We start from the raw sequence: 24,835 nt of genomic DNA, 5'->3' as shown, positions 1-24,835 counted from the left end.
GAGAGGCCCGCGTACCGCAAAAAAAAAAAAAAAAAAAAAAAAAAAAAAAAAATATATATATATATATATATATGCCAGAATATCTAAATGAGTATGCTGTATATCAATCAGAATTTTGTAAGCTTCCTAATCAGAGCTTTTTTTTAATGTTGAGAAATATTTTTAAAAGCACAGCTTTTAAATGACTTTTTAAATGTTTGGTTTTTGAAAATGTCAGGTTTCTAAGCAAACTTTTTCTTAGGAATGAAGTGCTAGGAATCCCTGTTAAGTGGAGTATTTTTACTAGACTATCACAGATCTACCACTGTTCCCATAGTAACTCATTCTTAGGTGAGCAAGGAAGAAGAGGGGCTATTTTCTGTATTAATAAATATGACGCAGTGATATTTGGTAAGTACTCAGTTATATCTAGGACATAGTAGGAGTGTAGTTTTTTGTCAGAGACTGTAAACATACTCATCAGTTGTCCCGAACGAGGCAAAGAAATGATGGTGAGGTGTGCTTTTCTGCCTTGTGTCTGAATTTTCACTAGATGACTTATCTGGTGTCAGAAAAAGTTTTGGTTTTGAATTAAATACGGAGAAAAACTACTTTTTGCAGAAATCTTCAGGATCTTGGTAATACTGGTACAATTTTACAAGTACTAATTATAAGCCTGGAATGATGGTTAATGATTTTATGGATCTATACCAACAGGTGACTCTTTCAATAAGACTGGAATCCTTAGAGAAATAAATGAGCCTGTTAAAAACCGGATAGTTATTAATCTGTTGAAAAACTAGATAAATAATTGTCATCTGAATTTAAAAAGATAAATAATAACAAAAATAAGTAATTAAAATAAAATTTATTGCTTCTGAAGTTTGCCTTGCAAACACCTTAAAGACATTCTATGTCTGTAAATATCTAGAAGCTCATGCCTTCATTTCCTGCAATCCTTTTTGTTCATTGCACTTCTTTTTTCTTAGAAACGGAAACAGGAAATGCAACATTTAAAAATATTCACTGTCTTACACCAAAGGGTAACTCCCCTATAGACTTTATTTTGTGCCCCTTATTGGACATAGAGTATGGCTTCTATTATCAAATGGTATACATTTAAATTGTATCACTCTAATCATATAACTGTAAATTCTCTCAGCCTTAGTTGTTCTTTGCTTATACTATCAAGATAACCTGTCCCATACTTATTTGTGTAAAAGTTTGCTTCTCCAGTAGACTTGGAACTCCAAGTGAACCATGAACTCTATTCTTTTTTAAAAAAATTTTTATTAGAGTATAGTTGATTTACAATGTTGTGGTAGTTTCAGGTGTACAGCAAAGTGAATCAGCCATACATATACATACATCTAATCTTTTTTTAGCTTCTTTTCCCATATAGGCCATTACAGGGTATTGAGTAGAGTTCCCTGTGCTTTACTGCAGATTCTTATTAGTTATCTATTTTATGTATAGTAGTGTGTATATGTCAATGCCAATCTCCCAATTTATTCCTCCCCCGCCTTATCCCCTGGTAATGATAAGTTTGTTTTCTATATCTGTGCCTCTACTTCTGTTTTATAAACAAGTTCATTTGTACCCTTTTTAAAATTCCACATATAAGTGATATCATATGATATTTGTCCTTCTGGGTCAGAATTATTTCACTCACTATGACAATCTCTAGGTCCATCCATATTGCTACAAATGGCATTATTTTGTTCTTTTTTATGGCTGAGTAATATTCCATTGTATATATATATATATATATATATATATATATATATGTACCACATCTTCTTTATCCATTCCTCTGTCGATGGACATTTAGGTTGCTTCCATGTTCTAGCTATTGTAAATAGTGTTGCAGTGAACATTGGGGTGCATGTATCTTTTCAAATTGTGGTTTTCTCTGGGTATATACCTAGGAGTGAGATTGTTGGGTCATATGGTAGTTCTATTTTTAGTTTTTTAAGGAACCTCCATACTGTTCTCCATAGTGGCTGTACCAATTTACATTACCACCAACAATTTAGGAGGGCTCCCTTTTCTCCACACCCTCTCCAGCATTTATTGTCTGTTGACTTTTTGATGATGGCCATTCTGTCTGGTGTGAGGTGATACCTCATTATAGCTTTGATTTGAGTTTCTCTAATAATTAGTGATGTTGAACATCTTTTCATGTGCTTTTTGGTTATCTGTATGTCTTCTTTAGAGAAATGTCTATTTAGATCTGCCCATTTTTTGATTGAGTTGTTTGTTTTTTGGATATTGAGCTGAATGTAAATTTTGGAGATTAACCCCTTCTCGGTTGCTTTGTTTGCAGTATTTTCTCCCATTTTGAGGGATGTCTTTTTGTTTTATTTATGGTTTCCTTTAGTAGATGTTCAACCTGATTTTTGATGGGGGCTGGGAGGTGGGAAAAGGGTTCTAGCACACTGCTGTGCACAGCGTTTCTCAATGAAGGTTAGTGAATGTCAGGTAGAGATAACCGTAGATTTCACAATTTTATAATAGAATATGGACTTTTTTCAAAACAGTTGCTTTCTCCCTAGGATTGGGAACAAGGCAAGGATGTCCCCTTTCATATTCTTATTCCACATTTTACTGGATATCCTAGTTTATGCAGTAATAGGAGAAAACGAAATAAAAGGCATACAGGTTCAGAAGAAATAAATAAAACTGCCTTTGTTCACAAATAACATGATTGTCTAGGTAGAAAATCTGAAAAAAAAAATTGACAAATATCTCTAAGAACTAGTATGCAAATATAGCAATGTTTCAGGATACAAGGTTAACATACAGAAGTCAATTGATTTCCTGTATACCACCAATTAAATTAAAACCACATTACCATTTACATTAGCATACACCCAAAAATGAAATACTTAGACATAAATCTAACAAAATATGTACATGAGGAAAACTATAAAACTGATGAGAGAAATCAAAGAAGAATTAAATAAATGAAGAGATATCCCATGTTCATGTATAGAAAGGCTTAATATTGTCAAGATGTCAGTTATTCCCAACTTGTTTTATTGATACAATGTAATCCTACTAAAAATCTCACCAAATTACTTTGTGGACATTGACAAACTAATTCTAAAGTTTGTGTGTAAAAGACAAAAGATCCCAAATTGCTAACATGATACAGAAGAAGAACAACAAAGTTAGAAAACTGACACTACCTGGTTCCAAGGTTTACTATAAAGCTATAGTAATCAGGATAATGTGGTATTGAGAAGGAATAAACAGATCAGTGGAACAGAATAGAGAGCTCAGAAATAGGCCCACACAAATACAGTCAGTTGATCTTTGTCACAGAAGCGGAGACAATTCAATGAAAAATGGATAGTCTTTTTTTAACAAGTATTGCTGGAACAACTGGACATGCTCATGCAAAAAAAAAAAAAAATCTAGACACAGAACTTTTACCCTTCCCAAAAATTGACTCAAAATCGATCATAGTACTAGATATAAAACACAAAACTATAAAACTTTGAAAAGGCAATGACTTTAGATACAATGCTTAAAGCATGATCCGAGAATAAAATAATTAAAAGTTACATATCAGTAAAATTAAAACTTCTGCTCTGTGAAAGACATGGTTCTGAGAATAAAAAGACAAGCCAAAGACTGGGGGAAAATATTTGCAAAACATATATTTGATAACACTAATTATGAATTAAATATTAATAAGGGAGAATGTGAGAGGGAGAAGAAGGGGTATATGGGAACTCTTCAGACTACATGTTCAATTTTCTGTAAAACTAAAACTCCTCAAAAACTAAAGACTATTAATTTACAAAAACAAAACAAAACGAAACAAAACCACAGGGATCCAACCAGGTGTGTGAGTTGTGAACACATTCTAGTCTCATTTCTTCTGAAGAATATGACTTCCTGATCATGGTATTCATTTACCACAGTTAATCAATAGTCTGATGCTATGCTCATCAGAAGGGCATTACTTAATGGGAGACTGATATTTGAAGTTAGTAGAGTATGCAAGAACTCTGACCAAAAAAAGAAATCATAAGATTTTCATTTTATGTGAGGTTTCTGCCATGAAAGAATTTTCATTTTTAAAAGATTTAAAATCTAATAAGGCAAGGAAGTAATTTCAAGTCCACTGTAGATTGAAATTAGTGCCAAATTACTGGTGGCAGAACTGGTCCAAAGATAAACTCTTTTTGTAGACAAAGCGAATCACAGCGTGGTGCACATCTCTGCCGGAAATCTTAGAGACCCTAGGTGAGAGCCATGCAGCGTACACTGTTAGTCTCTTGTCTTCATGAGGATATCCCTACTACCCTGATACAAAATGTAATTAGACGAGCCATGTTATAAGATTCAAAATAGATATGTATGCACATAAAAATCCACATACCTAGAGAGACTACTTGCTTTTCAAAGTGACCCAACCTAGGAAGCATGTCTCTGGAAAATAGCAATAATTTGATAACAAGCTCACGCACTGCCTTTTGCTGTTCCCTAAGGCACGAGAACAATTGTCAGGTTGGAGACCTTGCCACAATGCCCTGAGTGACATTAGCGTCTGACTTCTGTCCATAAGTGATAGCAAGTGAGATTCTTTTTCATTTCATTTCATTCAAAAAGAGACTGTGATTTAGCAGGAAAGTTGCATATTCTGAGAAAGGAGCCTTCTTAGATAGAGCTCTAGCATGTGCTATCAAGTCACACAAATATGTCTGTTACCTGTAAGAGAGAGGCAAGAGCTGGAATAAAGCTGATTAATTATTTGGACTTTCCCCTGACCCCTAATTTATAAATTATCATTTTCCTGATGCTGTCCTAGTGTCCAGAGAGGTAGCATTAGTTAAAAGCATCATATAAACATAACAAAGTATTTTAGAAATGTTCTGCAATAGAATTGACATCTGACCTGTTTAGTCTATAAATTTCTGTAGTCAATAAGACCAATTACATTTTCCCCAAAGGAATATAACATCTGTTTTGAGAACAGGTAAAACATATAAGAATAGGTGGCAGATATGTGGGATGTTTGTGTTATGTCCACTAAAAAGGGAAAAAATTCCAAAAAAGTATTATCTTTTGTTTTTTAAAGTAAAATAAGAAAATGTCTAACATTTAATGTGCTCCAACCAGGTACCAAGCACCACCTCATCTAGATCCTCACAACGTACTTGTGAAAACATATTATCACCATTTTATTATTGAGGATGCTCAAGGCCAGAGAGGTTAAACTGCATGAGAAAAGTAAATGGTAATAATAATCATAATAAAGTGGAAACTAGATTCTAAGTATGAAGTCCAGGTTCTATATCTTTTGAATAGACCACTCTGCCTCTGATTGCCAATGAATTCAGTCTTCTTTCCTTTATATCTCTTCAAGATCTATTTCTCATTCTCTATCAGCCATTTCCTTTGTATTTAATTCTTTATTTACCCCCATTCTTACATCTTTTACTCACCAGGAGGATGGTGTCAAGCGAGTTAACCTTGGTGCATTCATGCCCTTAGGGAGATGGCAGGCAAGGACATGCTCCCAGGAGACAAAGAAGGCAGGTTACCAAATCTAATCTCCTTATCAACTGGACCTTCAGGTAAATTGACCAAAGATATTTGCTAGGAGGAAGATATTTATGTAGGAAACACTCTTAACAGGACCTCTCTGGCTACTTATTATCTTTAGTAAACAGGAGGCAGGAACCATGGGGCATGGCTCCAATGAGAATGTTGTATGAGCCCTACAGCTCTCTAAATGCTTCCCTGCTGTCTAAGAAACTCCATGAACCTCACTTAGAGATCTCATTTTATCTGGATCTGAAACACATGTCTGACACAGGAAGGAAAAACCTGAGGATCTGCCTTGAAAATTAAAGATTTCTTTTTGCTTTGTGTGAGCCTTTTGGTACATAGTCAATATTTTGACATTTTTTTGGTAAAGCTTAATGTATACTTCTGATTCGTATCAGAGTTGACAACCTGAACCTGTGTGCTAGCTTACTTATTGAACTGATGATTGTTTACCTATATCTATAGTTGAAGTATGATTGGGAAGAACTAGTAGACTAAGATCTCTAGAGTAGTTGAAAAGGTTCTTTATCTATGGCATGTCGGCAGCCCTGTGTGCGTGTCATCTCCTGAGACCAAGACTGGGTCTCTGGAAATGTTTTCATATGGTTCTGTAAGGCAGCAACCACTGATTGCAGGCTGGTAGCCTGAGAGTCTGGTAGCATATCACTATCAACAGATGGCGGAAGAAAATGAACATTGTGGAGTTAAGCTCCAAGGGAATTTTAGTCAGGAAGGTTAGAGCTATTCAATTATATTGTAGTGGGAATTGAATTCTTCCAAATATGATGTGAGTAGACTGCTCACTACCTTGCTCACCTTCAACAACTCATTTCTGAAAGTCTGGTCTTCATATCTCTTGCAGAAAGCTTTCAGGTTTTCTAAGCCAAAGAGGGCAACAATGGCCTTGATAATTCAAAATAGCAAACATGTTATCTATTAGGTCTTAGACCAGCTTAACTGTCTTTTTAAAAAATATATCAGATTTGTTCATTTGACATTTTTGTAAACTAGCGTTAAAAATTAACTCAGCATTCTTGGCCCCTTTATCTGGGGCTCCAAAGAAGCATAGTGATATGATAGCTTTAACATTTATTACACTATCTGTGTCATTTGGATCCTCTGATAAATAGATGCCTAGACAGAATGAAACATGTAAGATATTTATTGGTGGAGACAGTTGTGAAGAAGCAGGGGTAAACAGGTAGAGCCTTAATCATGCTCTGACTCCTGTAAAGGGAGAAGGGAAGGATCACTGCTGTGGACGGAACTGTGTCGTCTCAAAATTCAAATGTTGAAATCCTAACATTCAACGTGATGGCATTTGGAGGTGGGGCCTTTAGGAGGTAATTAGGTTTAGATGAGGTCATCAGGGTGTGGCCCCCATGATGGGATTTGTGTCTTTATAAGAAGGGGAAGAGAGATCAGAGCTTTTTCTCTCCATCATGTGAGGATACAGTGAGAAGGCATCCATCTGCAAGACAGGAAGAGGGCTCTCACTAGGGCACCAGATTGGTTGGCACCTTGATCTTTAATTTCTCAGCCTCCAGAATTGTGAGAAATAAATTCCTGTTGTTTAAGCTGCCCAGACTATGGTATTCTGTTATAGCAGACTGAGCAGACAAATATGATCGGGTAGGATGAGCCTCAGATTGCAGCAAAATTCTGAGAAAACTTCAGTCATGGTGATGGTAAATTATTAAGTAGATAATTATCCAACAAAAGAATCCCTCACCAGGCAGAAATGGGCCAGCATCGTAACACTGCTGGGCTGGGTCTTTAGCTGGGAAAAGTATAGAAGAAAATGGTTATTGATTATTTCTATTGTTTGCTTTTACTCTTGATAATCAATCATAATTTCCTGCCTCAACATTTGTTTTATTATTATTTTTTTAATTTATGTATTTATTTTTGCCTGCGTTGGGTCTTTGTAGCTGTATGCGGGCTTTCTCTAGTTGCAGCGAGCTGGGGCTACTCTTCGTTGCAGTGCAGGGTCTTCTCATTGCGGTGGCTTCTATTGTTGTGGAGCAGGGGCTCTAGGTGCGCGGGCTTCAGTTGTTGTGGCTCGAGGGCTCTAGAGCGCCGGCTCAGTAGTTGTGGCACATGGGCTTAGTTGCTCCGTGGCATGTGGGATCTTCCTGGACCAGGGCTCGAACCTGTGTCCCCTGCATTGGCAGATGGATTCTTAACCACTGTGCCACCAGGGAAGTCCCCCACATTTATTTTAATATTAAATTCTATGCAATATACATGTGTAAGATTATTACTATATATGCAGTAATATTATTTTCCACAAGAATGTGATTCTCCTGTCTCTGTTAGGCAATAAGATGATATGCTGGTAACCTTAACCAATCAGGAATTGAGCTTGGGTTGGGTTGCAGTTTTTGTAAGATCCTGTCTACTCAGATTTGTCCATTTTCCTCAGCTGTGCCTTCCTGGGATTTTGATTGCTGTGTGTGATCATTTCTGACTTCTTCAGGGTGATTGTCGCCAGAATATTCAGTTCTGCTCTTTGGAGGTTTAGTGCTTATTTCCTTATTTTCCACCCATGATACTTAAGAATCTGACCCGCATCTTAAAGAGAGAGAATTTGTGTATTTGAAGCAGGTCCCCTCTTTGTGTGGGGCTTTGAATGCTAAACATCACAAGAGATTATACTCTGCCCTTCTAGGTGCTTCAGACCTAGCTCTCCAGCTTTCTGCTCTACCCCAAATCTCAACAAATTTCTCATGAAGAAAGAGCTCCTCTAGTTAACAGTCTGTCACGCCAGCTTTCACGACCATCACAAATCCCATTGTGTCTCTTCTCTTTTCCCCAGTAGAGTCCCTCTAATGAGGTTATGCCTCACCCTGGGTCCATGCTCAGAAGTGGTGTGTCCTTAGTGAAGAAAGTGGCTGACTATTGACACTTGCTCTAACAAGCTGAATTTTAATTTATCTAGTCCTCTTTCTAAATGTGTTTTCTGATGGGTTTAAAATATGATTTTAGTAACATATCCATTTTCCGAATCGTTGCAGAGAATTGTGCTCTCAGTAAATTTATTAATTTATTGTTATGTTTCCTGGATGTTGAGACATAGTTAGAAAGACTTTCTCTCTGAAATTGTAAAGGAATCTCTCCATGTTTTATTCTAGTATTTTAAAAGATTTATTGTTTCTGCACTGAAATCTTTAGTCTATTTGGAATGTAGCCTTCTGTGCAATGTGAGACATAGATCAAAATTAGTTTTAAAAATTGGGTATTCCAGTTGTCTCAACACTATTAGATAATTACAACATTTCCCTAACTGACTTGAGGTGCCACTTTTGTATAATAAATACCCATACATATTCTGCTCTATTTTTGGAATTTCTGTTTTCTTGCATTGGCTTTTCTGTTTACTAATAAAACTGCACACTGTGTTTTAATTTTGAGGCTTTAATATATACACCAATATCTGGAAGGAGCAGTCTCTTCCTTATTTCTCTTCTACTTGAGAGTTTCCCAAGTTTTTCTTATTAGTCTATTTTCCCTTATGAATTATAGAGTTAAAAGAACAAAAATAGCATTTTATTAAACATAAAATAGCAAGGTAAACTGACAACTTTATGATGGTGAATCTTCTTATCCAAGAATATTATATTTATTCTGTTTGTTTAAAAATTCTTTTGTGCCCTTTAATAGTGCTTTAAAAACATTCCATGTATGTGTGTATATATAAATTTGTATTTCACTTTTCTTATTTACTATATTTCTACAAGTTTGATTTTTGTTGCTGTTATTATGGTAAATGGCAGCTTTTCTTTCATTTTGCCTTATAAATGGTATATAGAAAAGCTATTAATGTCTGTGTCAATTTAATACCTTAGTAACTAGTTTGTTGAATTTTTAGGTTTTTCTCTTAGATGTCACACATATACAATTATAGAGTCTATGAAAATAATAGAAGTTTTAACTCCTCCTTTCCACATTTGTTTTTAATTTCAGATTTTATTCTCCTGTCTGAAAGCATTGTGTAGCATCATCGGTAAAGGTTATAAAAAATAGTGTTACAGTCCTACTTTTCTTGTTTCTGACTTAATAGGAAATGTTCTATTTTTTTTTTTCTTTTCATTAAGTATGCTGGCTTGGCAAATGAGATAAGTGTATTTCATAGTTTCAGAAGGATTCATCTATTTCTATTTCTTGAAAATTGTTTCTTTTTTGTTATTGAGTATTACAAATATATGGAGGTATGCAAAACGTAAATATAAGTACTGGTAAATAAATTACCACAAAACAGAACCTATATAACCATCAGCAAGGTCAAAGGAAAAGTAATTGCCAACTCTTAAAACCACTGCTGATATACCCTCTCAACACTACTCTTCCTTTATTCCTATAGTAGAAGACTTTTCTACTTCTAACTGTGTGGTTAAGTATTCCTTGTAAGTAGTTTTTAGGGTTTACTTCTTTTACTTGACATATGTAGGATTCATTCATGTGGTTGAGTTCATTTTTATTGCTCTATCTTATCGACTGTATAAATTTACTACAGTTTGTATACCTCACTTACTGTTGATGGATATTTGGGATCTTTTCAGTTTGTAGATATTATAAAAGTGCCACCATGAATATTCTTATATGCATTGCTTTAGTAGACATGTCCATATTGAGTATACATCTGGGAGTAGAATTGCCTGATATAAAGAACACATATATTCAATTTTAGTTGGTATATTCAAACTTATAGTTTTCCAGGGTGGCTGTAAAATTTACACACCCACCAGTGATTTATGAGAATTCCAATTGCTTCACGTCTATAGAAAAACTTGGCATTGTTAAGTCAAGTTTGAATTTTAAGGCTAAAAATGGCAGGAGAAAAAAAAAGAATTATTCAACAATTTCTTGAACAAATTTCAGCAATATATATTTATCTGGTATATGCAGTATCCAACAATATAGTCTTAATCATATGAAGTAAAGTTTGACAGAATTAGTAGAATTGATAAATTAGCCACCATATGGTGATATTTTAGCATAACCCTCATAAACTAATAGATCATAGAGCCTAAAAACTTGAGTAGAAGTATAGCAAATTTGGATAACATGATTAACAAATTTGGTCCAATAGACATATATAAAATCCTGTTACTAAAATAGCACCATACACAATCTTCTCAAGCACATCTGGAATATTGACAAGTGATTGAGGTATCACAGCCACATACTTCCAATCTAAATACTGAGTAATAATAATAATGAAATAAAACAGTTTTTAAGTGTAAATATTTTTATATGATCAAAGTATAAAATGAAGTACAGAAAAGTGAAATGTCAGTAATGAATATTTTCTGATTCTTAAATTCTGATTATTGCCACTCCTCAGTGGTAACTAATATTAGTAGTTCCTAGTGTATTCTTTCAGAAATGCATAATTTTGTATGCAATAAGAAGCAATATAACACACATATTTTTATTGACTTCCCTTTTTTTTACACAAATGGGTCATATTATACAAATGATTATTCAATTTTTTTCACCTAAGATACAGTATATCTATTATAATTATGTATGTATATATTACATATAATTTATTTATATACATGTTGATATATTTCAAGATATTTTAGCTCTCAGATGAAGAAACTAAAAGTTTCACAATATGTTTTATATATATGTGTGTATAAACACACATGCACACACATTATTCTTTTTATCGTTGAATAGATTTTTATTACACATTTGTGCCACAATCATCTGCTATAGAGTAAGGGGTGGGGAACATCTAAACCAAGCTATTTAGAGGACAGTACATCTATTTTGTCACTTAAAATATTTCTCTCAAAACTGAGGAGATAAATATATTAAGGCAGAAAAATCAAAGGGACTGTCTTTACAAATTCTAGCATCAGAACTTAGATAAGCCTACTTATCTATGAATATATATGAAGAAGTGCCTATGTGACACATAAGACAGGACAAGACCACAATGTGTTTCATTAATTCCCTGCTTAAAATTTTCATTGACTTTCTGACACAACTAGTTAAAAAGATCTTTATAAGAATTTTTTCGAAGTGAATCTGGCATAGCTTTCCATATGAGTTTGTGTGAATCCAGAACCACAGCCCTACTGAAGCGACGCTACTTCCTTGGATGCTTTATTCGCTTCTACACCTCCATGACTCTGAATGTGCTTTTCTTGCAGCTCAGAATGCCTGCTGCAAAACTTCCCTCTTGACAGACTCCTATATACCTTTCAAGTTAACCATGTAATGTCACCTGCATTGACTCTCCTCACAAACCTTGATGACACCTCACAGTTTGTCACTGCCTCTGATTGGCTCCATCTGAGATCTCCATTATTATATCATATTATTTACCTATTATTTTATGTTGTTATATCATTATTATTATAACGATTATAATGTAAGCTTTGTAAATCATTACTTATTCTTCTCCCTTTACTCTGAGTCCTCACAACATGGGAATCGCCTCTGTTAATCTTTGTATCTGTATTGCCTCGTACAGTACCTGGCTAAAAAATCGACAAGACCTATGAAACTGGAATGAATGGTTGGACACATTTATAGTTTTGGTTTAATATTTTATGTTCCCTAATGTGCTGCTCTTTCTTCAGCCAGTATTGACTGGGTGGTTTCATTAACTAATCCTAAGGAAAAGAATCGAATTTCTTTAAAATGCTTCTTAAACTGTATATTTCATTCGTGTTAAGAACTCTAAACACTTCTGCAATATCTTTTTTTGTTCTTCAAAACAGTCTTCACTTATCACCTGCCTTAAAATGCTGATAGGTTCCCATATCCTATAAATCAGAGTTGCTTTTCTTACCTTACTATCGAAGTTATTCACAGTTTTCTTCTAGAAGGAACACATTTCCATCCTGAAAGCATTTGCCACTCATCACTTTCCACATTCCCACTCCACTTATTTCATGCTGTATCTGGAATGCCTTTTTATTTAAAAAATAGCTTACATGTCTCCATTCAGCTGGCTTCTTCTTTCTCCATAAAGCTTTCTTTATAAATTCAAGCATTCATTTCTCAGTGCCAATAAACAACATTCTGTAAGTAATATGTATGTTTCATTAATTTAAAAGAGTGAAAACATTATTTTGATTGTTTTATAGAATACCACTGCCACTTGTCAATACTTATTAAGAGTCAAAAATACTACCTTATGATAGCAATCTAAGCCCAAGAAACAAATGAGATATATGGATACAGGCTTATGTATTTAGATGGTCAGTGCAGTTCATTACAGTAGTAAAAATTGTAGGTACAGCTCAAACATACAAAATACGAACTATTAAATACCACTGCATATGAATTTGTGTTGGTGTATATCAAATAGCCATTAAAAATCATGCTTTGAAAACCATGTATCATGTATCAGACTTAGATAGCATGATTCAAATTTTGACATAATAATTCTTTGGAATACAATCAGAAGTAAACAAATCAAAACATAGTCTGCTCTTGAAATATTTACTTGTAGTTTCTATTTTCCTGCTTTTCTTTATTTTCCAAATTTTCTGTAGTAAACATATACTGTTTTTAGTAACAAGAAAAAAATTCAACTGCAATTTTAAAATAATATGAGAATAAATATATCATTAGTAAAAACACAGAAAACTATCACTCATAATCTTTTGGGATTTAAAAGATGAATAATGCTTGCTTATTCATACTACATAAAGTATATTTTCATAGACGTGCATATCATCTGGGCTGTTTTCTGGAATTATGCAGAAATTGCTTCATCTCTCACTTCCCTGTGACCTCTTTGGTGTGTAATGCCAATGACAAAACATCTCTATAGTGAATTCTCTCTACATTAAAATTCCAAATTATTGACTCTACATTAAGAAAACAAAAGAACATTTGACAGTTTTCTCTTTTATCTTTTCTTTACCCTTCAAATATTGTTCAATTATTTTGCGACAATCTTTGTTAAATCTGTTTTATTTTAGAAGATTCCAAATGTTTAGAGACAATTAGTGAGTTGTATCTATTTTAAAGATACAAAAGCAGCAAAGGAAAGCCTGGTTTGGTGTCTAGACATTGTTGTTCATACGTTGAAGCCCCACAGTCTTTGAGATTTCAGAAATCTATCCCTGTGTACTTAAGAAATCATCTACTTTTTTTTTAAACATCTTTATTAGAGTACAATTGCTTTACAATGGTGTGTTAGTTTCTGCTTAAGACAAAGTGAATCAGCTATACATATATATATATCTCCATATCTCCTCCCTCTTGCATCTCCCTCCCACCCTCCCTATCCAACCCCTCTAGGTGGTCACAAAGCACCGAGCTGATCTCCCTGTGCTATGCGGCTGCTTCCCACTAGCTAGCTGTTTTACATTTGGTAGTGTATATATGTCCATGCCACTCACTCACTTCATCCCAGCTTACCCTCCCCGTGTCCTCAAGTCCATTCTGTACATCTGTGTCTTTATTCCTGTACTACCTCTAGGTTCTTCAGAACCTTTTTTTTTTTTTTTTTTTTTAGATTCCATATATATGTGTTAGCAAACGGTATTTGTTTTTTCTTTCTGACTTACTTCACTCTGTATGACAGACTCTATGTCCATCCACCTCACTATAAGTCAATTTCAAAGAAATTGTCTACTTTTAAAAATGTTAAGTGCCTATACAGAGCTTGCAAGCAAGATATTACTCTAGTAACTAAAACTTTCATCTTTAGGAACACTATTTCTGAGTTATAGCTGAGAGTTAATGGAAGTTAATGAATTATTGAGGGTTATTATTTACTAAAAGCAAACAAATTCCGTGGTGCATGATTATAAAAATCATTGATACTTTTCTGCACACTTATTAGGAAGGAGGATAATATGTTTCTTGTCATTAAACATAAGCTCATTTATGTTCTTGTACTCTTCTTGTTCTAAAATTGGCTAACTTCTGCCAGTATTCTGTGTTCTAGCTATGAATTTCTTTGTTAGGATTTTATTGTTTGCTGTAAAATTCCACAAGGCCCAGAACTGCTAGGCTGGGATTTGGCTTCCTTGAAGCAGTAGAATCCAGATGGCATATAGAGGAATTGATACTCAATTATTGAGGAGAAATAGAATTGTGGTAGTCACTGAATTTTCTTGCAGTTAGATTGGAGCCATGTTATTACTCCTGGTCAATGAACTGTTGGCAGAACTGATGGGTCATATCTTGGCAGGCGTTGTTAAGAATCTCCTACATCTCTTTTTCTCCCCGTTACCATAACTTTGGAGGTGACATGCATCAGATGGCAGTTACAAGACTGAGAAAGACTGGCTAACCTTTAGCATATTTTAGGGGTTTATTTGACTCTACAGCAGACCAAACCTGGCCCAATACACCCATGCTTTAGAATTAATGTAATCTCAGCTAGTACTTACTGCAATTGGCACATATTATGGTGGTGACATAGTCATTTAACTTAACCAAAGCTCTGCCAAGATATTTGACTAGAAAAGCACATTTTAAGGCAAGATGGAGTCAAATCTTATACAAATATACGTATCGCACCAAAAATTATTCAACCATTTTCTCCATTTTTAGTACCCTAAGTCATTAAGAGTTAGAGTTCAGGGAACAGAAGAAATACAATATAATAAACTAATATAGTACACAGATTTGGTTACAAATATAAATACAGAAAAACAATAATGTGTCGCTAATCTGAAGTGTAACTAGAAGAAAATACCAGGAAAGGGCACTGTCAACCCAAAGGGAAGGAAAAGCTTTTGCAAAGTAAATAAATATGAAAACCTTTTGAAGAAGACACTTCCGTTTTCTTTTCACAGATGAAGACCTTCAGGATCAGAGGAGTCTAGAAATTGCCAAAGATCATACAATTATAAATATATCAGTATGTCCCACATATTAAGCTAATTATACTCAGTACAGATAAGAATCCAGTTGAATGTGAACACACCAGGCTCCCTTGAATTAGCAGGTAAAACCTCTGGCAAAGTGATAATATAAAACTCAGAGAGAGAACAGATGTGCTGCGGGAAAACATGCTGCTTTCATAGGCACTAAAGTTTCTCTTAGAATAAATACGGTCATTTAAAGTCTTTGAGTCATGGCTGGGAAGGCACCACATGGAGGTGCCAGAGCAATTAACAATCCTGTGGGAAAAGGAAAGAACTGGGAGAAATTCTCTGTGGAGCAGATCTTGAATATACAAATTAAATTGTCTGTAAATAGTAGATTGAAACCTGTCTGAATTTGGTTTCATAATAGCATAGAGTTCTATAATACACAAAGTCTGATCTTTCAGCAAGCCTGAACTAAAGGGAAAAGGAAAATTAAGAGTTGCATGTTAACTCCTGCTCAATTTAATACAAGTTGTTGGTTTATTTCTAACTGTGCATGGCTAGTTTCATCACTCTTTGGGCAGCCAAATGGGAAAGGTTTTAGTGGCATGGTGGAAAAAATTACGATGGCCTTTGGATTTGAAGCTTAGCTCTATTTGTTATTAGAGTATCTTTGGGTAAACCTCTTAATTAGTTGAGAGTCGCTTCCTTATCTTTTAAACAGAAATAATAATTCCTTTCTCATACAGTTCTTGTGAAAATTGAAGGTAGTCAGGTTGGTAAACTGTCAACCACACAGTAGGAGCTCAGTATTAGCTTTTTTTATTCTCTTATGTAAAAAGGCAGATCATACAGTCAAGGTAAAAGACACCCAGAGTTAAGCCCAGAAGTAATTTTAGAAATTTAATATTGTGGTCCTATAAATTTATATGTTGGATGGATTGTAGAAGCCCAGATGACAGATGCATTGGGGATTATAGTCCTCTTAAGATATTTTAATATTTTATTAAAAATCTCAATCTATGTTTAATACCAGCCATGCTGTTTTTAGAAACTATTGCAATATTTACTTTTTAAGTAGAAACATAACCTTTTCAGGATTAAAGTCGATGCACTTCTACTCATATCTTCACTGGGATATCTAATAGATACCTTAAATTTGAAATGTCTCAGCTACTCCAGTAAAAATCTTTTTCCTCCCAATCTTTGTAATGTGAACCCCATCCTACCAGTTACTAAGAGCAAAATTTACTTTTCTTTTTATCTCATACAACAAAATCAAACCAAAAGCTTATTCTTTCAATTACCTTCAAAATACCTACAAAAAGAATCTTACTACTTTTCACCAAATCTTCTGTTCCCACTAAAGTACAATTTATCATTGAATTTCATGTGGCTTATTGCAATTGTCCCCGCAGTGGTCTTGCTTCGACTTAGGCTTCCCATAGAGTCTATTCTTAAAAGAGAAAGTGATATTTTTAAAACATAGATTATGTCAAGCCGCTCAGAAGACTTCATAGCTTCCCATATCATTCAGAATGAAAGTTGCTATGATTACAATGTCTTGTGAAACGCTCAATGATCTAGCTGCTCGGTAATTCTAGACCTCATCTACCAAACTCTCACTTCCTCACTCACTCACTCCAATCATTCTGGCCTCCTTGATGAACCTCAAGAAGAAATACTCTAGGTCAGTAAATTCCAGAATACTCTCTCCCAGGTTTTCATATGGTTCACCCTTTACTTTCTCTACTCAAAATATTGTCTTCTCAGTGAAGCCTTCCTGGTCACACTTTATAAAGTAGCAACAAAAACAACCCTGTCTCAGGAGTCCCTGTCCTCCTGACCTTGCTTTATTTTTCTCCACAGCACTTATCACCATGTGAAATATTAGTTCTTTGTTTATTTATTTACTGTCTGACTCCCCTATAATACCTAAGTTCCCATCTTTTTTATTACTATAACCTCAGTGTCCAGAACAGTGCTAAGTACATATGTTCTCAAAAAATATTGGTTGAAAGAAGGAAGGAAGAAAGGAAGAGAAGGAAGGACAAAAGCATTTATTTCCTTTCCTTTGTCTGGATTTCTGAAAAAGAACATGCTTCAGAAGTCACTATCCCTTTCTAGCATAGTCTTTCTAAGATCTCCATTGTGTCTTGCAGAGAGAATAGATTCACTGTTATAATAAAGCCTCAAGACTTTTCTTCCCAAAACATTTAGAGCAACTTGAGACTTGAAGGCATAATGTAAGGCTAGTAGTTTGCCAAGGAATTTTGCTGATTCTGCAAAGCACAATCAATCCCGTGAAGGGGGCACTGAAGGTGACAGGTCTGGATTACCTCATGGGGCAATAAATTACCTGCCAAGAACATTGTGAGTTTTGTGCCCTTAGAAACCTGAGGACCAGTTACTCTCTGTCCTGTGAACATTTCACAGAGCTCTAGGAGATTTATGTATCTTGTCAACAGTAATCAATATTTGTAACGAATTAGTGGACACAAAAATATAAATGTGGTATCAGCAAAACAATATTGGAAAAAGGAAACATAAGAAGGTAACTAGTTTATTTTTCCTCCATGTCCTAAAAGGAGAACTATTATTGTTGAGTGCCTACGAAATACATAGGCAATTCACAAATATTATCTTAATTCTGCAATAGCCCTTTGAGGTAAGTATTAATCTTCCTACTTAACAGGTAACGGATCAAGGTAGGTAAAGTTAAGTGATCGTACACAAAGTACACATTAGGGCTGGGAATTAACCCAACATCTATCTGAGTTCACAGACTGTGAATGCTTTTGAATACTCTATCTTGCTTTGGAAGTTTTGACTGTAATATCCTTTAAACCCAATGGAAATATTGGCCTAACTTTGCAGGAGACACTCTGAAAATATGTAGGAAAATACATTGTTGGTTTTTTTGTTTTGTTTGTTTGTTGTTTTTTGGTAAAGAATGAAGGATTATTATACCAGTATAAAACAAAATAATCCAGAATAAGATTTTCCCATGTGGTAAATTAGGTTCAAAGGAATTCAATCTGCTGTCAAAGTGGTATCCTAACCATCACTTACAACACTTCTGAAATGTAAGATTGCATAAGTAAGCAAGGACTTACTTCTCACCATTTCACAGAAGGAGGTTCTGCAGACTTCATGCTGAATCAGAGAATGAACTCTAGGTAGCACTCATTAATTTTAAGGTTATTGCAATCATTAGTTTCTGTCAATTGACAATTGCTTTAAGTAAGTCTAAGGTATTTGAGTTTTTCAGGTTGGGTTACATCTACACTTGTCTTAAAAATGTAATGCTTTATCATTCTCCCATTTGGCTTTGCCCATACCCAGCATTTGGCACTATTCACAGGGGTAGTAAGTCTTTTCTTTCAAAACAGTCAGTTATCTCCTGATTTTCTCAGTATGATGCTTTTTTTCCCCTATGAAAACATAATAAACCTTCTAAACTAACATGTTTAGCTTTTAATTTGAAACTGGTTCTTTATAATACAATTCACATAAGATAACAATTTATGTGTATAGACTATATCCTGGATAATATAGGCTACATCTTGGATAAAAACAAAAACTGTATCAAGCACTTTGTGCACATTATATTTACCCTTACTACGTGCTGCCTGTCAGCACTTTACTAAGGAAAATGCATGAAGCTGTAATAGACTGTGACTCAGAGTCACCCTGCAAACTGGTAGAACTAGGATTCAGATCCACATCTGACTGCTCCACACTTGCTTTCACTGTCCTTCACACATTCTCTCTGTGACTTGGCTTTATTTTTTATCCATCAAAATAAAATAATGTCTGTTTCATTTAATACACAAGACTGTAGTGAGGTTACAGTTAAATGAAAAAGACCTCTAATTTTTTTGTTGTTTTTTTGTTTTGTTTTTTACATATTAAAGATGCTTTCAGTCACAAGGAAACTACCAACAGATTAAAAGAGGAAGAACCAAATTTATTAGGCTGCTTATAGAATGTCACGAGACAGAAGAAAAGTCTATCTGCCTCCATGCAACGCCTTTCATCTTCCTGAAAACTGTAGGATTGCATTACAGTGTTAACAGAGCATTCCAGTGCAAGTCCGTATTTGGCAAACGAAACTTCTAGTTAAAAGCCTTACTTTGCAATAACAAACTCTCAGTACGTAATAATGCCCTGAGAGCAGGTCCCTGTTTCTAGAATTTACTAAATCCTGCCTTTTCTCAAATTACCATTTTTATGGGTTTCACATACATGGCAGAAGGAAGGCTTCAGATGATGGAATTCAGTCTGATCTGTGTGGTTCTGAATGGTAATTGCACGTAGGCCATGAATATCCATTACTAGCATATTGCTGCTTCATTTCCCCAGTAAAGTGGGAAAGCTAAATGCAGACAGCGTCACATATTGGAAGCTACAGAAATAAATTTCTTAGCATCGTAGAAGTTTTGAGAGAAAAATAACTTGACTAAGGCACATTTAAGTTTCTAACTTGGGCTAGTATGTAATTTGAAGCCAAATATGAGAAAGTTCTATGCATAATTTATTGTATCTGTCTACTGCCAAGAGTGGGTAAAAGCATGGAAGAAAGTAAAAGTGCAGAGGATAGGAACTGTCTGCAAGAGAGTACCAAGGCAACTAAATTTTGAATGAACTTCAGTGAAGTTTGATTTATGTACAATACACTCATTCAATTTAAGGGTAGAATTTGTGAGTTCTGAAAGATATATATACTCATGGAGCAATCAAGATACATAACAGTTTATATCATCTCAAAAATTTTCTCATACTCTTTTCCAATCCATCTTACCTTTTCCAGTCCATCTTGCGAGACACAAGAAACTGTCTGCTTTTTGTCACTATAAATTGCCTGGTGGTTTGTATAATTTTATATAAGTGGAATCGTATATTAAACATTGTCTTATGTCTGACCTCTTTCACTCAGCATAAAAATTTTGAGATTTACTCATACTGTTGTATCAGTAGTAGTTTGTTCCTTTTTATTATTGAATAGAATTCAGTCATGTAGATATTACGTGTATTGTTTTTCTGCTCAACTCTTAATGGTTATTCTCCATTTGGTGACTTCTTCCCAGTTCTTAGCTATCGTGAGCATAACTGCAAGGAACATTTGTATAGAAGACTTTGTGTGAATATATGTTTTAATTTATTGGGGGAAATGCCTAGTATCAAATAGCTAGATTATTGGAAACTTTAAATTTTTAAGAAAATGCCAAATAGTTTTAAAACAACTTAAAGTAGTTTTTTAAAAATTTAAAGTTTTTGAGCAATTAAAAATTCCTTCCAGCATTGAATAAGAGTGTTAGTTGCTTAATAAACTATACTTGGTGAACTCAGTGTTTATAATTCATCCACTCTAATGGGTGTGTGATGGTGTCTCACTGTGTTTTTCTTTTGTTTTTAAAAATTTTTTTAATTGATGTGTAACATACATATAGAGAATGCAAAAATGATACATGTACAGCTGGAAGAATTTTCACAAAGTGAAAAAATCACCACTAGCCAAGTCAAAAAGTGGAATGGAGAGTGTTAGGTTGCATATAATTTGTTGAAGTGATAAGGAATTTAAAGCAAAACAGAGTGAGGGTTTGAAGATTATAGGCGGTGTTATTTTAATTCAGCTGGGGAAAGTCTCTCTAAGAAAATAATGTTGGAACAAAGGATACCTTCATGGAGGGATGGAGCAACACATTCTTAAATCTGGAGTAAGAGTGCCCCAAGCAGAGGGAAGAGCGGGCACAAATACCCAGAGGCTGGAGTGTGTTTGGAGTGTGCCCAGAACAGCAAACACGTGCTGCTCTTTGAGGAATCTCTCCACTGCCTTCCTCCACTTTCAGGACTGGAGTGGACTGTGCATGCAGTGGCCATTCCTGTGCTCATTTTTCTTCTGTGTAGCTCTGTAGATCCACGCAGTAGCATTTTTCTTCTGCCTGAAAGACAGCCTTTAACATTTTTTGTTGTATGGGTCTGCCTGGTACTATACTTCTTTCAGCTTTTGTAAAATGTCACTATTTTTCCTTTTTACTTTTGAAAGATAGTTTTGCTGGGTTAGGACTTAACAGGCTGACAATTTTCTTTTGTTGGTGCTTTTAAAATCTTGCTCATTGCTTTCTCATTTGTCTGTTTTCCATGAGAAATCTGAAGTCATAGTTGATCTTCTGTACCTAACGTGCCTTTTTATCTGGCTGCTTTTAACATTTTCTCTTTGTGAATTATTTTGAGCAATTTAATTATGATATGCTTTATTTAGTGTCATTTTCTTTGTGTTCCTTGTGTTTGGAGTTTGCTGAGCTTTCGGGTGTGTGGACTTAGAGTTTTCATTATATTTGGAAACGATTTCTTCAAATACCTTTTGTCTCCTTCCATCCTTTGGGGACATTAATTACATGTTTATTCGGTCACTTGTATCACTGTTCACTGATGCACTGTTTATTTTCATTTTTAAAAATTTTACTTTTGTGCTGTGTTTCTTTGTGGATAGTTTCTATTGCTATGTCTCCAAATTCAATAATCTTTTCTTCAGTATCTAATCTAATCTGTTGTTAATCCCATAAAGTGTCATTTTCATCTCACATTTTTTAGTTTTCATCTATAGAAGTTGAATTTGTTTTCTTTAAATATTTTATGTGTTATTTAATTTTCCAGTATATAGAATCAATCACAATAACTGTCTTAATGTTTTTCTCAATAAATAATTATATAGATTGAAATTCATTTTATGATATATTTTCAAATCATTCATTAAACATTTTTTAATATTTACAGTGCAGTTTTCTTTTTATAATTTGGAACCAGTATATTTTTTCAAACTAAATCTTAAGCCTTGGAGGCACTTAGGTCCTACCTGTTGTGATTAATGGATAAAATAGACTTATTGTATGATACAAGAGTTTGCCTATTTTATCCATAATTATTTATGTTTTAATAAAATATATGGATGTTTGTGTGTCACATGTTGTAAGTCAACAGGAGTGCAAAAAAGAGAGTTAAGTGGCAGCATTTCCCACAATTTCTCATACTGTGTCATCCTTATTCCTCGTTCAATGGTAGGGAGTTTGCTACCTCACAAGGTAAACTATTCACTTCTTTGGAATGACCTGTTATTTACAAAGCACTTTACATAGTAATCTGTCCTTGTAGCCACTACCTATTAATTCTATATCTGATGACTTAAACTCATGGAATGTTTCCTTTCCTTCATAGACCCTTTATTTTTTTTAAAACAACTGTCATAACTTTAAATGTCTTCTCTTGGTCAGACAACTAGTCATATAACTGATTTCCAAACCCTGGTTGTTCTTTTAAAGGTCTGCATTTTATCTGTGTCTCTTTTAGTGTGTAACAGCTCCTCACAAGTAACTCTAGGTATAGCCAGACCACTGCAGAGCACAGTAGAGTAATTGCCTTCATTAATCTGGCGACTAGATGCCTATTAATGTAGCAGAAGCCAAAAATAATTTTTATGATAATCACATTCTGCAATTGATCTTCATTTGGAGATAGCATAATACAGTGTTAAGGCCATAAACTTTGGAGTTATATAAACCTATTTCCTTATTCTGCTACACACTAGCTATGGAACAAGCATTTTATCTGAGATTCATGTCTTTCTCAGTAAAATGGGGATAATACCCCATACCTTAAAGGGCCGTTGTAAAGATAACTTTAAATAATGTATGCAGTATGGTAAACATACAGTGGCTGCTGAATAAATCAGTACATTTCGCTTCTGCTTTAACATACTTACAAACAGCTGCAGTGAGAGCTCAAACAGATATTGATAAATAGGTTGAACCAAACAAGGCCAAGCAGAGAGTGTTGGACCATGGCACTAGATGGTTTCCACCTGCCTGACACAGATCCATAAATCACCACCCTCGGTACAGGCACACAAGCAGGCTCACGTCCATCCAGTGCACTATCAGCTGGCCCATATCACTCTGGCTTGTCCACAAGGACAGCTGAGAAACTTGTCAAATGTTTTTCTGAAATCCAGATGCATTATGTCTAGGGTATTTTTCCTCATCTAGTAGTCTGGTAGCTGTATCAAAAAAGGAAATAAATTTGGTTTGTCATGTTGCATTTACTGAGATCATGCTGAGCCCAAATGTTATGTGCTTTCTTTGCAAGTGTTCACAGACCATCTGTTTTGTAATCTGGACTGGACATTTTGGGGAGTTTACATTAGGTGCTATGATTTTGGCTTTCCCTAGTGTTTACCTTTTTGGAAACTGAGGAATTCATCCATCTGCAGGTTTCTTGTTCCTTCTCCTGTTTTCTTTCTGGATACTTTAAATGTTCTTCACAACTTTTGCAGTTAGGGGAACCTTTCATATTAAAGATTTTTCTCCTTGCAGAGGAAAATAGGTGCAAAATCGAAGCTCTGTCTCTGTTTGATACCTATTGATCATTAACTTTACACATCAAGCTCTGGATTTATTCCTTTCTTTTTCATTTTTTTCTAAATGTAGCTTTATAAGCCTTTTTTATTGTTCTTAGTCCATTTTGTCACAGTCAATTCTGGGATGTAACCCTCTTCACCTAGTTTTACAGTTTCACAACAGTATTTTCTAGTTTTTTCTTATTGTTTGATATCCTTTCCTTTTGAAGTCGTAGCTCACTGGAAAGCCTTTTCTGTGGCCAAAATAATTTTTTTTAGCTATCGTTCCACCTGTTTTTCACTTGTGATTACATCACCTGCTTTCTGGTTTTATTTTTCCCCCTGAGAGTGCAACACATTTCCCTTGAGACTTAGTCCCTTATAAAGCTTCTACCCAGAGGATTATACCTTCCTTTTCCCTGAGAATCTTGACATTTATTTTTCTAAACTCATAGGCAGTACCCCTGAGTAGGAGTAGTATTCCCTTCCTTTGATATTAAGAATTCTCAAGTGACATGGTCATTTTTTTAAAAAACGAGTTTCCCTTGGCTTCAGCTTATCAGTGAGTTCTTCCTTTTGGTCAAGGTATCCACATATAAATTTATCGGTTCATCAACGTACTGTAAAATGGGTATAATAATAATAGTAATTGTTATTATAATAATTAAAATTCATAGATTGTTCCCTCTGGGCCATAAATACTTTAAGTGTTTAACGTATATTTCTACACACATTCCCCCCACCAAAAAAAAAAAAAAATCAATGAAGGGTGTACTCTAGTTAGCTATGTTTCAGTCAATTGAGGCTTAGCAAGTTCAAATAATACACCTCAAATCATAATAAAGTAAATGGGGTTGTTAGTACTCAGGGTGAGGTTGTCTGACTTTAGGTCTACGCACTTATGTTCCTGTTCAAGACTTCATTTTTCAGACCCTTTACTTTTAATAAAATAAGATTGTGGATATTTGAAGCCCCCCTCACAACCACCTTTCTTTGCCTCTTCTCCAGTTTGTAAGTTTGGAAAATATTGCCCGTATTCTTTTCCCAACTTACTCTTGTGTGTGTTTTTATACATCATTTTCTCATTTGTAACATGCAC

This window comes from Physeter macrocephalus, chromosome 2 (assembly GCF_002837175.3).
Source record: "Physeter macrocephalus isolate SW-GA chromosome 2, ASM283717v5, whole genome shotgun sequence".
In the NCBI taxonomy this organism is placed as follows: Eukaryota; Metazoa; Chordata; class Mammalia; order Artiodactyla; family Physeteridae; genus Physeter; species Physeter macrocephalus.
This window is presented reverse-complemented; position numbering follows the sequence as displayed.